This window comes from Lathyrus oleraceus, chromosome 7 (genome assembly GCF_024323335.1).
Source record: "Lathyrus oleraceus cultivar Zhongwan6 chromosome 7, CAAS_Psat_ZW6_1.0, whole genome shotgun sequence".
NCBI classification, from domain to species: domain Eukaryota; kingdom Viridiplantae; phylum Streptophyta; class Magnoliopsida; order Fabales; family Fabaceae; genus Lathyrus; species Lathyrus oleraceus.
In genome coordinates this window covers 525,603,993-525,610,184 of record NC_066585.1, presented here as the reverse complement: position 1 = coordinate 525,610,184, position 6,192 = coordinate 525,603,993, and positions in this window count along the sequence as shown.

Genomic DNA, 6,192 nt, shown 5'->3' with positions numbered 1-6,192 from the left:
GATCAGAATGGATCGTACGCTAGATCGTATCTGAGTTGCGGAACGAACCGTCCGTTAGGCTGTATCGTTACTGGGGGTGAAGGATCAGAATGGATCGTATGCTAGATCGTATCTGAGTTGTAGACTGAGCCGTCCGTTAGGCTGTACCTGGTGATGAAGGGGGTAGTCATACGCCAGACTACACTTCAGAATGTACCGTACGCTAGGTAGCATTTGAGGGGATGAACATCCAAGCGGGTCGTAAGCTAGACCGTCTCTGAGTCAGAACGAGTCGTCCGTTAGGCTGCATCTGATAATAAAGGGGTAGTCATACGCCAGACTACACTTCAAAATGTACCGTACGCTAGGTAGCATCCGAGGCCTTAAAGGTCCAAATGGGTCGTATGCTGGACCGTATTGGAGTTGTTGAAGGTCGGAATGGATCGTACGTTAGATCGCATCTGAGTTGAAAGAGTCATATGTTGAGCTGAATCAGAATGAACCGTACGCTAGGCTATATCTGATAGTATTTGTATATGTTGTATTTGCAATAAATGTCTGGGATGGGCTTATAGATGCCATCGTTAGGAGGATGTCAGAATGAATGTTGACATGGAGTATATCTGAAAGATGTAGTTGAATCCTGAACGTAATTGATGAGGATGTCCGTCTGAATGGACCTTTGTTTTGACTGTATCAGGGGAATAATTAACCTGAAAAATAAAGTTAGCTTCATGCCATGTCATGATGCATGAGATGTTTTATGCTTTCGAAAATAACTGCGAACGATGTATGCATGCGTATGCTGTGAAATGATGTAATGAATGAATTATGCAATCTGAAAAGTTCTTCCAGAGGACTCTACTGGGGAAAACAAATCTCAATCTTCTGGTTGGGAGATACTGGTATCGATGACCCTTTCTTAGCCGGGGATGCTTGATTTCTGTCTGATGGTAGAAACGTTCAACAGAAGTCCGGCTGGGGGTGGAAGAGATGACCCATTTGTCTAGTAATGCCACTCTCTTCTGGGAATGACTGGCTTTGCTGGGGGATAGGATTAGCAACGGATTCATTGGAACGCATGATTAGACCTTCTCCTCGATCCTGAAGCCTAGTAGTAATCGCTATTTCTATTTTATGCACGCATTTTTGGTAAACATCGATCATATTCAAATGCATATATTAATTCGAATTAAATCAATGGACGTCTATGCAAACAAAACAGAGAAAGTAAAACAAGAGCATTTTTTTTGAAACTAAAATTATATTGATTCGAAAGAGGGCCTATAAACAGGCAATTTGTGTACAAGGAGACAAAAATCCTAGTAAGAGGAAATTGTCAAGAAAACAAAGAGAAAGCTATGCCGAAAACGTCCTACTGACTTTAATTCCACTACTGCCATTATGTCTTCAAGCCTCTCATCTCCTGCTTTCGGATAGAAGTGATTAGCTTGTTCAGTCCTTTGAACTTGGATGAAGTTGTCTGAGAACGGGACATAGTCATACGCTGTCTGAGAACGGGACATAGTCATACGCTTTAATCCCTGATTTTTGCCTGGACCACCTTTTCAGGTTTTCAATCCACCAGGATACCCCTTTTTGCCCAAGCCGCCTTTTCAGGTTTTCGACTTGCCGGGTGTACGTCTTTATATGTTTATCCCTAATTTTTGCCCGAACCCTTTTGGTTCGCCGGGATGCCCTTACTTTTTCCTAGGTACGTCGACCTAGCGGGTCTTCCTTTATGCGTAGTATTTTTTGACTATGTCTGCGTTCACGGGATGCGGGAAGTCTTCGCCATCCATCGTAGCGAGTATCATGGCTCCACCAGAGAATACTTTCTTAACCACAAATGGCCCTTCGTATGTGGGAGTCCACTTGCCTCTGGGATCACCTTGTGGTAGAATGATACGCTTGACCACCAAGTCGCCGATTTGATACACCTGTCTCTTGACTCTTTTGTTAAATGCTTGGGTCATGCGTTTCTGATATATCTGTCCATGACACACAGCCGCAAGTCTCTTCTCATCGATCAAGTTTATCTGGTCGAGTCGAGTCTGAATCCATTCATCTTCATCTAAGCCCGCCTCTTTCATGATTCGTAGAGAGGGAATCGGAACTTCCACCGGTAGGACGGCTTCCATTCCGTAGACTAAAGAGAAAGGGGTTGCCCCTATCGAAGTGCGGTAACCATGAAGAGCAAAAGGTAACATCTCATGCCAGTCTTTGTATGTTACTCTTATATTCTTGATATTGGTAGCAGTCTCCACGACGTCGTTCATCTTTGGCCGGTACGAAGAAGAGTTATGGTGTTTTATTTTGAACTGCATGCAGAGTTCAGTTTAGTACCATTATCAGTGATAACTCTTTCAGGAGACAGTAGGTTTCTTAAATGTCTATTTGATAAGATCCATCTTAGAAATCAATAAAGTGGTATGATTCAACATATACTGTCTTAGTCGGCGAGCAGCCCAAGCCAAAGCGCAGCAAGCTTTCTCGAACTGTGAGTATCTTGTTTCACAGTCGGTACCTTTTGCTAAGGCAGTGTACGACATGCTCTTTTCGACCAGACTCGTCATGTTGCCCCAGCACACCCTATTTAATTTTCTAACACGGTCAAATACATGATTAGAGGTCTTCCTTCAACTGGTGGCATCGGAATTGGAGGTTCTTGGAGATATTTCCTGATTTTGTTATTCATCATTCCATACCATCTCTTGATTTTTCCTTTTTAGTAATTTGAAGATGGGTTTGCAGGTAGCAGTCAAGTGTGGAATGAATCGGGCAATGTAATTCAAGTGTCCCAAGAAACCTCTGACTTCTTTCTTGTCTATTTCAGTACCCAGATTTACAATTTCAATTGATTCCTCATGCGGCTGTATGGTCTTTTCTTCTGGTAGTACCAGTCTGGCAAGTTCTCCAGGGACTTCATAATCTTCCTCACTTCCATCCTCGGCTTGGTAGATCGGATTTTCAAAGTCATAATGAACAGTAGCAAAGTTATTACCAACAGGATCCAGAGTGAATATGGATCGGCAAATTGTTACGTGAGTGTGTGCAAGAAAACATAACTTGTTTGAAAAATGACAGGAAAGATAAAGAGCGCAATATTTGAATGCAAAAAGTCCATTGATTTATTGAATATGAATATGCTTATGAAAATGACAAACCCTTAAAATTAGCTATTATGCCCCGGGTATAGACACAATGCTTTTGAAATACTAAAATAGCAATAACAATTACTCTCGACTAAAGGAAATCGGGATAGTGTCTTCAGCCTTCCAATTGTCGAGTCCGTCACCAATTGTTGGGGAAATCCAGCTATCCAAGTCATAATCGTTATCAGTATCTTCCACAGCATTGACAGTCTCGTCATGATTTGGCAGAGGAGCAGTGATGACATCAGGAGTCTCCGGAGGATCAGAGGTAGCCGCCTGTATCTTTCCACTTCGAATTCCGCTTTCAACATGTTCACCAGTTAATATAAGTTTAGTGAAACCCGATGAGGAACTTCTCAATAGATGGCTGTAGAATGGGCCAGTCAATGTGCTCATGAACATGTCCACTAATTCTCGATCAGTCATGGGGGGTTTGACTCTGCCAGCCAAATCTCTCCATTTTTGAGCATATTCTTTGAAGCTTTCTTTAGATCCCATGGTCATATTCTGCAGCTGTAGCCGGGTAGGCGCTAGTTCAGAGTTATACTGGTAGTGCTTGTAGAAAGCTGTCGCTAAATCAGTCCAGGTGCGGATGTCAGAGCTTTCGAGCTGATAGTACCATTCTAACTGTGTGCCAGACAGACTCTCTTGGAAGAAATGGATCCATAGTTTCCTATCAGCGGTATATGGCTGAATCTTTCTCACATAAGCTCTCAGATGCATTTGAGGACAAGATGCCCCATCATACTTAGTGAAAGCGGGGACCTTGAATTTGCGGGGAATAACTACATCAGAGACCAGACCCAAGCTTTCGAAATCCAGACCGGGCGTCTTCTGAGCCTCCATAGCTAGCATACGTTCTTCTAGCAACTTGTACTTGCCATCTCTTGGAGAGTACTGTTCATTCTCATAATCTTCATTGTCGTCCTCAGGGTTGAAGAGATCAACATTCTCATCTTCTGAATCTGTCTCTGTTTCCTCTTCTTGATCCTTCGGAATTCTGATTTTGACTCCCGCAGCCTGTCCTTTAAGCCTTCTTCCCGGGTTAATGTAACTCACAGGTTTCTTGTCTTTCTTCTTCTCGAGCAAGAGAGCCTTCAGTTCCTCCTGCCCCCTGGATAAGTTCAAGATCATCTTCTGAGCCTGGAGATCTTTGACAATTTGTTCGAGGTCCATTTTTCTGTTTGCAGGAAAACCGTGAGAACATTGATCCCTTTAGAGTACCTGTTATGCGATGTTATGTTATGTTATGCAATGTATGAAATGTTTTCAAGGACTTTTGGAAGTTAACTTTGCATAAACTACCAAAAAAGGAAACCTTTTTTTTTTTTTACAAAATAGGGCAAAGTTAAATCCCTAAGTCCTCGAAATGGTTAGTATAATGCCATGATGTCATGATGTTATGATGCTATGTAGATAACAAGCACAAGCAAATCACACAATAATCATTCCTAGGTTTTAAGGCTTGCGTGAGTTCCATAGGTAAGTACCCTCTCTACTGAAGTTTGGTTGGTTCAACCTGTCCTAGAATAGTAACCGGGTTCTAAAAGGATCTCCAATCATTGACCTTCCTTCAAGTCCACTTCAGTGCAACACCAAGTGGTTGACCGAAGCTTCCCTAAAGTCCAATCTCAAGGAGTGTAGTATCGAGTCTCAACCAACCCCAGTCGGAACCGAAGTCAGTTATCTCACTACTTTCTAATGGCTAGGATGAGTCAATTAGGGTTCTAAAGGTCTGGTTAATGCTTTGATGACACCACGCGAATGCCAAATTTTTCCTCAAGTAAACATGAGGAACATCAGGACATCCAAAGTGTCACATTAACCGTAGCTATCATTTTAACCATTCCAGTATACGCCGGATAGTCGCGATGATCTATTGCTACTTACCTAAGGTACACTAGATCCGGGTGTAGGATCTTTCACTCAAAAATACCCAAGCAATCCCTTAAAAGTAAATCAGACAATTTGGAATAAGTGATCTTGTTTTTAAGGTAACCTCTCTTTTTAAAGTATCCCCAGCAGAGTCGCCAGTTCTGTCATACGGTGAACTGACTTGGTGTGTTTTGCTTTTTATCGCAATGTCGCGGATAGCAAGAGTCGCCACCGACTTTTCTTTTATCCAATAAGGAAAGGTGGAAAAGAACAGGAAAGACCTCAATAGATTTTGGGTTCGGGAGGTACATTATACAAAGGGAAGGTATTAGCACCCTTTGTATCCATGGTTATCCATGGGCTCTTAATTGCTGGATCACTTATATTTTTGTCTGAAAAGTGTTGGTGAATTGTTTAAAAATGTTTCGAAAAGAGAGTTTAACTTTGTAATGATTCTCGTATGAATGTATACAAAGTATTTATCTCGTTTGATTTAAAAAAAACAGTTTAGAAAAATATAACTCGGTAATGATTCTAGTATGAATGTATACCAAGTGGTGATTTTCTAGGACTTGCAAAGTGTGAGGGGTGGAAAATGTTTTAGGTTATGATCCAGCAATTGAGAGTTATACCTTCCTAAGGTCGTTATGAACGTTTCCTATCCTTATGAGGGTAAAACTGTCCTTACTATTGAGAAGTAAGTAGTTTTATCCTTTGGATGTAAAAGGGTCATCGTAGGGTCATCGATAGGTCATTGAAGGCAACAGTTGTAAGGATACCTTAGCATTCGAAGGGACGATCATCATTTAACCGTAGGCTACACCGAAGGGTCATCGAGGGACAAAATCGTATTTTCGAAGGCAACATCCGAGAGACCATGATTTATTTTATGATGATTTAACCGAAGGGCCGTTGCTAAGTGTATCCCTACATTCGCGGGACATGACCGTTATACCGTAATACCGTAGGGCAAAAGAGAGGTCCAAGATCACATATTTAGAGGCCATGTTTTAAAGTTAATTAGGTAATTAGGGTGAATCTCCACATTAAAATCAATACATTAAAAATAATACATTAAAATTAATACATTAAAATTAATTAAGCAATTTAGGGCAGCTCTTCACAAGGGTATCCCACAAATAAAGTGGAAGACCTAAACAACAATCTTTTCCTTGGGTGTGTG